The 12041-nt window shown below is 38.1% G+C and overlaps 1 protein-coding gene across 1 annotated transcript in view; it reads right to left on the bottom strand.

Annotated features, from left to right (window-relative positions):
* The window catches only part of brinp2 (bone morphogenetic protein/retinoic acid inducible neural-specific 2), a 198815-nt gene that overhangs the window by 150272 nt on the left and 36502 nt on the right, over positions 1-12041 (bottom strand). The window lies entirely within an intron of this gene.

Here is a 12041-nt window from a genome sequence, read left to right on the forward strand (position 1 = left end):
TGTGTGTGTATATGTAAAATATTTTTATCAACTACCTCCTTCAGGTCACCAAAGTGTAAGTGTCTGATAGGTCTAAGTGATGTTGACTCTGTTGACTCTGTACACAAAAGCACAAAAATGTTACAGCTAATTTGCTGAGTTAAAGCAATAATTATAAATAGAATTAATAAATAGGAGAACTCATCTATTTCACGTCACTGATAATTATTTCATCATCCTTCTCTTTCAAAGCCGAAGCCCTGAGAGATGAGAATATTATCCCAACAGCAGCAGAAAAAGTACAAATGCACCTCATCTGCATACATCTGCTGGCAAAACAGGCGTTGGGTATTAGCACATTATGTATGCAGCCGTACGGAACAAAATACCAGCGGTGACACAGTGTTTTCCCACGAGTGCACTTACTCACAAACACACAGTTGCAGCTGAACTCACAGAAAGGAGGTGTACTCTATCATTGTCTCAGTTTTCTACTAGCTGCTTCTACTCTACCACTTGCAGTCAAAAGTTTACCATTACTGGCAACACAATACCATAATTATAGTGTTGACAGCACTGCAACACATGGAAACATACAACAGGCCAGTTCCCCCAATATTACACTGTAAACATAAATAGGGTCACTCCAACAGCACTATAATACAAATAGCAGTGGGATGTAATTGGTTTTTAGTTGCTGCATTGAATATCAGTCTTCACAGAAGAACCGACATTAGAGCTATCTAACACAAAGCATGTTAAAGATGTCCTAAAAACAGGCTTTGGGAGCAGACTTCATTAGAAGGTTCATTCTCACATAATGCACCAATTAAAAACTGACCAGAGCTGCATGAAACATCGAGCTATCTCAAGCTCTGGTCACTTTGCTCTTGTGAAAGCAGAACATATAAAACAAGACAGAGTGGGGGTGGGGGGGGGGGGGGGGGGGGGAGAAACAAAAGGTTCAAGAGGAACAGAGCAAACCTTTTTTTTCCTCACCTGTTGTTTTCAGAGACACCTACACTTCTACTTTCTGCTTTTGTTCCCACCTCCACGTGCATGCTCAGTGTCCTCTCCACTTAGAGTCAGTTCAAGATGTTTCACTTGTTCCTGGCACTTTTCGCTGCACGACCGCAGCACTGCACTGCACTTTGTTCTCTCTGTGCAGAAACTGTTCCTGTTTTTTCCCTCCACCATGAGTCGGCTTCACAAAGACTGTTGGAGGTTAGGGTTAGCGTTGGCTCGTGGTCTTCTTTCTCAAACGTTTCTCAAACACAACAAAAGGTAAAATCCTATCTAGTTTGTCAACTGTATAAAAACAACAACAACAAAAACTAATTTTGCTTGTTTATTGTGCTGTGTGTTGTTGTATCGAGCTGCTTTAAATGAAGTGGGCATCACAGCAATAAATCTCTGTCACCAAATCCTGAGGCTACTTAGCACTACATAAATAATTCAAATGGAGTTTCATTTCAGTCTTGGTCAGACAACATAGCTACACATTTTTAGACACAATGCTTTTGTCATCCCACTTTAAGCAGCAGTTAAATGACAAATATCAGAAACTAAAAGTTAATCTCATCCGTATGCAGCAATCCACAGTTAATCACATGCACCAGCAGGCGTTCGTTTTCGCCTAGCATTTAGTCCGACGAGTCACAGGAAAGCAGTAGTTCCAAACTGATTAAGCGGGTCTGATGTAGACTGATGTGTTTCCAGAGCTGCTCTGCAGTGACTGAGCACAGCGAAGAGGGAGCTGATGGTGACGGGGGCCGCAAAGCAAAGGAGCGCGCCGCATCATTTACCTCTCTCCTCGCTTCGCTCTCTAAGAGTTAACAGTGAGACTGCTGGCTGACCGCTTGGCTAATGATGATAGATGGTGTTAATTAAAAGGTTTTAGCACAGCACTGATTGCACCTGCAGCTCTGGCACTCAGTTTTGCTGAAGAAGAGGGAATTTTGTTTTTAATTGAAGATAAAAAAAAAAATAACTACCTATGCAGAAAATTATTATGGAAGTTCCTCCTGTCACACCTGGGTGTTATTAGCAATGAGATATTAGTGGATATAAATGACTGTCAGGGTGAGCAGACCCTATATTTACCAAATGCTGCACGTTGGTGTAGCTTGGGCTGCTGGGAGTTTCGGGGAGGATTTGGTCACAGAGGAGGTGGTGAGAGTGTTTTGATGTACGTTGCATTATGTATGACAGATTATCATGCTGTCTGAATTTCAGATGATGTACAAGACTCAGTTATGTAGCATTATGATTCTCTGTGTTCAAGTACATTTTAAAACTTTGTCATATTTACTGAATTTGTTTCATCTCAAAGATGACTATTTACACTATATTTTGCAAAAGATAATAGCATTCACTTTAACAAATGTAAAAAAAAAAGTGATTTGTTAAATTTTAATTTGTTTACAAAGTTCATGTAATATAGCTAATTCAGTGAATGCTTTATTTTTATATGGAAAAAAACCACTGGTGGGAAAAATGGAAGTGTGCATCACTTATCACAATTTCTGTATGTGGAACGTATTGTTAATTTGTAAATTATTTAGCTGTGCAGTAATGATCTTAGAACCATTTATTTTCTAATAAATTGGTTTAAACATGAGCGTTCATTACAGCTGTTGTGTCGTTTATAACTGAAAATAAAAGTGCTGCAGTGGTTAGTCCTCTGATATGTGTAAATGCCAAAATAAATTGAATTATTTTCATACTGAAACGTCTCATCAAAGACAATAATCTTCTTTTATGGTTCTACATTCGTGTTTGTTCATAATGTTTGACTCAGGAATGGTTCAAAATGAAAAATGAAATGAAATGAAAATGAAATGAGGATAACGAGTTCAACAACAAATAATTTCCCTCTGGGATTATAAAAGTATTATTGAATTGAATTGAATTAAATTGAAATGCTCGTTGGTCTCATTGCAAAAAGGTTTTAACAATTTTTTTTTTTTTACTTTTTTTAAATAGTTTTACATTTACAAAAGTCATTATCACCAGTAAAAGACAGTTATGTCTGAAACTACAGAGCCCCTATTAGGATGCTAATGAAAATGTATATATATACATTTTTTTTCTTGATTGTACAAAAAAGTATGGCATGCACCAGATTGTCCTCTCAGTTCAATGTCCTTCAACTCAAATATAGATAATGGCTTTAGAAGAAAATTTACCCAACTTCCTGAAAAAACACCATATTCTTCATTTCATCCAAAAACTCATTGAAGGTAAATTAACTAAAAAATGATAACATCTGGCACAAAAACGTAACTACTTATCTAAGATCAAGATATAGCTCTGTTTAACCCTGAGAAGATCCGAACTTTCTTTTTGTCTGCATTTTTATTTATTTATTTATTTAGAAACTTGAACCTTGATTTTGGTGCAATCAAAAACATTATTTTTTTTCCCAATAAAGCGTAAATATCCTTCTATATTTTAAAAAATGTTCTCAAATTTTTTCAACTGTTTGTGTAACCTCATGGTAACTTTACTGTCATGTTCTTTAGCAGAAAAAATGCTCATAGATCAAATTCATTTTTTCATCCAATATTTATCATAACATAATGCAGTCCTCTCAGTATATATATATATATATATATATATATATATATATATTTATATTTATTTATTTATTTTTATTTTTATTTTATTTTTTTTTACCTCTATCCTTATACAGTACTTTCAAATTTAATATAAGCTCTCTATGTGGTGCTCTGCTTTTATGTTTGAGAGCCTCTGTAAAAATTTATCGGAGTAAATATTTCAATCACCCCAGAGGAGCAGATGCCTTCTTCCCCATCTGGACTTGTGTGGAGTTCTGCTTCTTGTCTTCTTAAACAAATTTGTTTTAGTTTGTATGTAATAAACAAAAACAAACTTACAAGTTGCACAATTATTGTATAGTATTAAAAAAATATGTTCCGCATGCACACAGGCTGCAGAATTGGATGTTCCATGACTCAGACCAGCTGACAACACTTGACTCACACTGATTTCCCCAAAAGCAGAATGCCATTAGCGTGTGCACTGTGCTCCCATTGCTCCCATTGCTCACTAATGTATCCAGATCTGTAAAGGCCAAAAACAATTCAGAAACTAACATTTTGAGCAGGGGTATTAAAAAATACACACAAAAAATATATAAAAAAAAAACCTCCATGTTCAATCACTGAGCAACCCGTGTAAGTTTGACAGATGAAGTACTGAAGGTTGTAGAAAGCTCAACAATCCAGTGGGTTGGAGGGGGTTCACAAAACTAGGGACTGATTATTTTTCTCCCAAAAATTGCCGTAAAATACATATTTTGTCAACAACCAAAAAAAAAAGAAAAATGAAATGTTGTTTTTTTGTTTGTTCCAAAATACACTTAAAGAGTACGCATTTAAAAAAATGCAATTTAAATATATTTTGTTCCAGACTGAGATAGCTCTATATGATTGACTACCAGAGTTTTTCTGAGGTTATTATTATTATTTTTTTTTTTATAGTAATTTTAAGCAGTTAAATAAGGTGGTTGATCCTTTCCCTAAGGAGCACTGTCAAAAAGTTAAAGGGACTTCCAGGGCTTAAGCTCATATTTCATTTTCCATATGTAAACACAGACACTAAATATTTTCCTGTGTAACCCCACCCCCACCCCACCCCCACCCAAAAATAAAATAAAAAATAAAAAAATCAAGTCAGGCACATCTTTTGTGCAAGAAATTTAAGATTTTTTTCATTTTTTTAAACTTTTGCACACAAACTTTTATTGTCCATAACCAATAGTTTCTCATTTCAGAAGCCTCTTTTAAACAATTTTTCACCAACATCCCTTTAGGGGCTTTGTTTGTAACAGCAGCTTGATATAATTATGTTTTCACCCAAACTTGATTGTTTTATTATTTGCAAAACTTATTGACAGCATTAAATGCTTGTGGAACTGTCTTAGCACAGATTATTAATGTCTCTGGTACAAGTGTTGGCTGGATGCTTGTTTGTCTCTATGTGTCCCTGTGTTGGACTGGAGACCTGTCCAGGGTGTCTCCCACCTCTCGCACAGTGACTGCTGGATATGAGCGCCAGCAACACCTGCTAGTCACAAAGAAAGAAGTGGATAAAGATGATGGATGCATTGAAATAAAGAGGAACTGTAAAAAGAAACACACTCAAAAGGGACAATTATAAGTTCTGTACACTGTGCTCACTCATGCCCCTTCTCACTATGTTCACTACAAGCCAGCTTGTTCAGAGCTTTGGCTCATGATGAGAAGTTTGTGGTGTTGAAAGTGAGCAGAGCTGAAACTTTATAATGAGCAGCTTCACCTGAATCAGTTACAGTCCTAATGCTTAATAAGGCGTCCCACTTATTATTTCTGCCAGTTTCTGGAGGTGGTGGTTTGAGGAGAGCACGACCTTCATGTCCTCCAGGAACGATGTTCTTCACTGCTCACAAACAGTCCTCAATGGACCTGAGCTTTGATGCAGACAGTGAGATGTTTCTATCTGTCTCAGTGAGTGGTTATATTTTGCTGCTGTGATCAGGGAAATCTGGTTGTTCCAGCAGAACAGCAAAAAGATAGACACTGCTAAAATTAAAAGCCTATTCAATTCAATTCAGTTCAGTTTATTTATAGAGCGCCAAGTCACAACAGAAGTCATCTCAGGGAACTGAACAGAAACATTCATAAAATAATGATTTAACACTATTTATCTGAGGAGCAGACTGCTTTGAGTTTAACTCCATCACAAACTCTCATCTTGAGCAAACATGAAGGCGACAGTGGAAAGGAAAAACTCCCTCATGAGGAAGAAACCTTTAGCAGAACCAGACTCAGGACAAGAGGTCATCCGCTTGGACCGGCTGGGTTTGAGAGGAACATATACACAATGGCAGGTCAAGAATCACATGTTAAAATAGAAATAGTATAAAATGAAAACTATTTAATTTTAACAATTCATTTAAGGAAATTAGGTCAATTTGTCCTCTAGTTGTCTAAACGTAAGGCTTCATAGCAAGCCAACCCTAACTATAGAATTTATCAAAAAGGAAAGTCTTAAGTCCAGTCTTAAAACTGGACAATGTGTCAGCCTCATGGACATTATCTGGAAGTTGGTTCCACAAGAGAGAAGCCTGATAACTGAAATATCTTCCTTCCTTTCTGCTTTTGAAAACTCTAGGAACCACAAGTAAGCCTGCAATCTGAGAGCAAAGTGCTCTGTTAGGAAAATATTGAACATCAAGATCTGTAATATAAGATGGAGCTAGGTTGTTGAGAGCTTTGTAGGTTAGAAGTAAGATTTTGAATTCAGTTCAGGATTTGACAGGGAGCCAGTGGAGAGAAGCTAAAACTGGAGAGATATGATCTCTCCTACTAACTCCAGTTAAGACTCTGGCAGAAGCATTTTGGATCAACTGAAGACTTTTTAATGAAAACAAAGTTCATGCTCAATCATCCAGGTACCAAATACAATAATTCTCAGTCGGGTCATCTGGACAGTTTCATTTTTATAGAGACGTTTTGTCCTCTATATGGAGGGCTTCATCAGTCAGAAGAGTTCCAGTAAACTGTTTCCCCACCAAGAAGTAAACTCCTTAAGTGGACCAACCAGTTTGCTGGAGCCAAGATGGTTTATGGGGGCCATCCTGTCCCTCATCAACTCCTCCCAGGCAAGCATCCACAGCCAAAGTGACCCCCAGAAACCATCTTAGCTCCAGCAAACTGGTTGGTCCACTTAAAGAGTTTACTTCTTGGTGGGGAAACAGTTTATTGGAACTCCTCTGACTGATGAAGCCCTCCATATAGAGGACAAAACGTCTCTATAAAAATGAAACTGGAAGAGGTCCACCTGCATCATGAAGGACCCCACTCACCCAGCACATGCAGTTTTTGACCCGCTCCCCTCAGGAAGGAGGTTAAGGAGCATTAAGTCTAGAACCACTAGGCTGAGGAACAGCTTCTACCCTGAGGCTGTTAGACTCATGAATCCCTAGTCAGGATTATCACTGTGAAAATTACTGTGAGATTTTTTTGTGTGAAAAAAATCACTGTAATGCCACTTGATTGTTGATATGTGCTGCTGACTATCCATGATGCTGATCTCATGCTGCTGATTTATTTCATGTTGCTGTGCTCTTTCGTCCTCATCTGCTCACACAGACTCTTGTTCGTGCTGCTTTTGTTTGGTGCATTGTTTTTGTACTATTACCATACCATACCACTTTTTTTTATAAAGAACTTAAAACAGCTACAAGGCCAACCAAAGTGCTGTACAGACTAGGGGTTGAACGAGTATATAATTTTTAAACTCGACATTAACATAATAAAACCCAAGTAGAACTTGAGTATTTGATGACGTCATAGATCTCAAGATACAAAAATAAATAAATAAATAAAACTGCAAAAAAAGGTATTTACAAAAAAAAAAAAAAAAGACCAACAAAACATTGGGAGCATATATTATGCTCCTACCATTTATCATACTGCAAATAAGTCACAGGAAAAACTAAACTATTAGTTATTATTATTAAACTGCAAACGTGAAGAAGCATGCAGCACGTCAGAAACGAAACTTAAACCGAAACTGGTTCTGGTTCTGTGGGTTGGACCCGGTGTTACACCATACTCTGTGACCTGCAACAGTGCAACACTGCCCCCTACGGTCATACGGTGGTCACATAATATGACGTCACTACGGATACTCGATGTTAAATTTTTAACCTCGATAGATGTCCTAGCAATCGATGTGTAGATTACTCAAGTACTCTGTTAATGCCCTAGTACAGACAAAACAAGAGGTAACATACAAAGCAAAATACAAAATGAGGTAAATCAGAATATAGACATAAAAACGATGCAGATAATGACGACAATCCAGTGTGGTGCATACAGGATCAAAACACAGAACATCTGGTGTTGAAAGCTACTGAAAAGTAGTGTGTTTTTAAACGGGACTTGAAAACCGAGAGGGAGGGGACCTGTCTGACAAGCAGAGGTAACTCGTTCCAGAGTCTTGGTCCTGCTACAGAGAAGGCCCTGTCACCTCTGCGCTTAAGACGAGTTCCTGGAACTGTGAGGAGCAACTGGTCCGCTGACCTCAGGGAACGTGGTGGGACATACGGTTGTAGCAGATCAGAGAGATGGGGGGGGGGGGGGACTGTTCAGCGAATTGTAGACATACAGGAGTATTTTGAACTGGATTCGAAAGTGAAACGGTAACCAGTGCAGTGAGGCCAAAACTGGTGTAATGTGCCCTCTTTTGCCTGTACTGGTTAAAAATCGGGCTGCTACATTCTGGACCAGTTGTAGTCGTGCAATGGAGGTTTGACTGATACCAAGCAGGAGTGAATTGCAGTAATCAAGCCTAGATGTAATGAATGCATGCATTACTGTCTCCAGGTTATTTTTGGACAATATGGGCTTCAGTTTAGACAGCCGCCTCAGTTGGAAGAAGCATGATTTTACAATCATGTTTACATGATTGTTAAGCTTCAGGGAAGGGTCCATTATCACTCCCAGATTAGTGACTCTTTGTTTTTCTGACAGGGTTAGAGCGGAATGATCGATGCAGTGATTTGTGATCGTGTCATTGGGAGGGAACAACATGACTTAAGACTTCTTTTCATTGAAACTTAAGAAGTTTAAAGCCATCCAGTCCCTGATGTCAGCCAGACAGTTGAGCAGCGGTTGAATAGAGCATGTACCATTGTTTCTTAGGGGGAAGTAAATTTGACAGTCATCGGCATAGAAGTGGAAGGCCATGTTGTGTTTCCGGAAAATAGCACCAAGCGGCAGCAGGTATAAAGAGAATAGGAGGGGACCCAGGATGGACACCTGCGGAACCCCCCATTTAAGCTCTGCCTCTGCAGAACTAAAATCCTTGATGAAGACACAAAAGGATCTGTCAGTGAGGTAAGATCTGAACCAATTGAGGGCTGATCCTGTGATGCCCACCCACTGCTCCAACCTAGCAATGAGGATCTCACGGTCGATGGTGTCAAAGGCGGCTGTGAGGTCCAAAATGACAAGCAGCACAGAATCACCGGTATCTGTGAATCTGAAGATGTCGTTAAAGACCTTCAGCAGGGCAGTTTCAGTGCTGTGGAGAGGTTTAAAGCCAGATTGGAATCGTTCTAAGATGGTGTGACCTGCCAGGAAGCACTTCAACTGGGACTCGACTATTTTCTCTAGTACTTTACTTTACTGTACTATTAGTGTTTAGTGTATTGTTAGTTCATGTCTTAGATCTTACTACTGTTTTTCTTTACAATTTGTATTTTTGTTGGATGTAACTGGGACCTTGTGTACATAGTTTCGTTCCACCTCATGTACCACATGTGATGAGAATGACAATAAAGAACCTTGAATCCTTGAATATCTAACAGCCATATTTAAAACAAAGTTTTTATGCAATCTGGTAGCTCACAGAAAACCTGATGGACTTTCCTCTCAGCTACTACCACACTAAATTTAAATGAGTTCATGTCAGATTGACTGAGTTATTGCTATTTATTTGTTGTTTAATGTCAGTTGGCTGTGAAAGCCATTTTGAACTGGTTTGACTAAAAGTTAATCAGTTGTAGGTATCCATTTCCCAGGACATCCTTGTAAAATAGATTAATTATCTCAATGGATTTCTTCCTGGTAAAATTAAGTTTTAATAATAATTCAAAGTTCCATTTCAAAGATAATGAGACTAGCCTGTATAAATTAAGTTTGAATGAATTACTTTTCACAGTTACAATTAAATGTGTCACACTATTTTGCTAACAGACACAGACAGACTCGCACACATAGAAGTAAAAACATTCTGTCTTCACCTTATAGCTGTGGGCAACTATAATAATCATGTAACTGAAACAGCAATCTGCTCTTCTATTTCTTTTCACAATATATTGAGCTCAACAGCTCCTCAAGTGTGTTGGTGCATGATCTGAGATGATCTTCAGCCTTACAAGGTTCAGTTCATGTTGCAGTTTTGATTCAAGCTGAATGTTTACCTTTCTTTTTAATACCGCTTGATCTCTGTCTTTTATATGTTCTGTACATTTATAGTTAGCACAAAACTTGTAAAACTTGCAGAATCTACAACATGTTTGGTAAATTTACACTAAAACTATACAATCAAACATCAATGTATGATTAAACCTTTGGAATAATCTCTAAACTAACGGTTCCTTTTTCATTCAGTTGGAACAAGGAGATGTGAATTTTGTCACATCCCTATTATTAAATCTGTTATTGAAAATTGTGTTGAAAATTGTGCATAGACATTGAGACCTCTTAACGTTAACAGTCAGTGTTAAAGTATATTAGAGAAAATCTCAACTCTGACGATGTTTATTCAAAAGAAACAACATACGGCAGCTGAAGATTTATATCTGGCATTTTACTTGCAAGGTCAGATTTCAGGAAAGGTTACATACATAAACATGCACAGATGCATCATAAATGTATACGCTTGAAGACCAGTCACAGAAAAGAAGCCCTGAGCCGCGTTATCTGCTCACTTTTATACTCCTCTCAGCTCAGCGGAGTTAACAGAGTTCAGGAGGTGTCCTTGAAGCCAGCCTCTTTACACAGCACCCTCCGCTTACACAAACATATGGTTCATGGGCGGAGATCAAATGATGTCTTGGGAGCCAGTTTCGACTTGTTTTGGGTTTCTTGTTTTCAGGGCAGAGGGGAATAATGGTCTCAGCCATAATAATAAAAGCATACATGACCTTTGACATCTCTTGGCACTCTGCATGATTTACAGCCGTGACCTCTGAACCTTATATATGTTCAGTCATTACAAGTCTGAAACATCCTCAGATTAATACAGTCCAGAGATATTTCAGTCTCAACTAGGCTCAACACTGAAGTGATGTTTCTGGCTCCGTGAAGCAGCTCAACAACAACTAAGTAGGATTCACACTTAAATTCTACACTTTCAGAGATGCAGGGTTGCGTCTCAAGATAAACTTAACTTAATGCTTAAAAACAAAAATGTTTTCAATCTGTACATTATGATTGGCATGTCCATTACTTTGTTAAACATTAGTCACATAGGAGCTAAAGTGTTCCTAAACCTTGAAATTGCCACATTACATTTATCAAGCTGCCTTGTCAAACACTCATCCAAATGTTGTTACGTCTAAATAGTTGATAAAAATGAATCTTGCTTCTGCTATGGAGCAAGTGCCACATCAATCTTTCACACCGGGAGCAGAATCATAAAGTGTATTCTCTTGTCCGGGGATCTGACTTCATTAAAACTCCCTACTGTCTTGTGCGGGCCCTCTGGAAATAGACCCAGCGTGCTGAGAGGAAACTAGCGTATGATTTTTAATGATGTGTGAGTTCTTCCCACCAGATTTAATATGCATCTCCTGGAAGGAATTAAAGTGAGAGCTTGTTGCATGGAAGCCCCAACAGAAATGGCAATATGACATCTAATAGGAGCTGTGACATGAAGAGACAGACACATGTTATTTGTAGACTTTTGTGGAAGTTTGGGATAAGCAGCAGAATAGGCTTGGAGTTGATAATATGTTGGAAAGTCAACAAATGTATCATGTGGTAATTTTCAGAGTGTTCTGACTCTCCACAAGACATCACCTGCTACTTATGAAGCTGGCAGTTCTGGGTTGGGTGTCTCTGTCAGGTATTTTTAACATTTGTTATGTTTCTGCTGCATCTTGTTGGCTTAACAAACCACAATATATTCAATATATGTCAGTAATGCAGCTGAAGTTTGACATGCTGCAAATTGTAGGAGTCATTTCTACCTCAGTGACAGGGGATGATCTGCTTTAACGAGGCTTTGTAGGAGGAACTAATGTACTTTTAATGGGAGAAGTCATCAGGCATGCTTACTTAAATGCTGCTGTTTTATACTTTTACTAAATTAGGTTTAATTTATGTTTCCATTCTAATTCACCATGCGCCAAAAAAGTTTTGCTTGTCCACAACTGTTATAATCAAATAAGCACATATATTGACTAAAGGCCTACCATTTCAATTCAGTTCAATTCAATTCAATTTAATTATATAGCACCAAGCCCAACAGCACTGAACAGA

The sequence above is a fragment of the Nematolebias whitei genome, chromosome 9 (assembly GCF_014905685.2).
Source record: "Nematolebias whitei isolate Nwh7 chromosome 9, NemWhi1, whole genome shotgun sequence".
NCBI classification, from domain to species: Eukaryota; Metazoa; Chordata; class Actinopteri; order Cyprinodontiformes; family Rivulidae; genus Nematolebias; species Nematolebias whitei.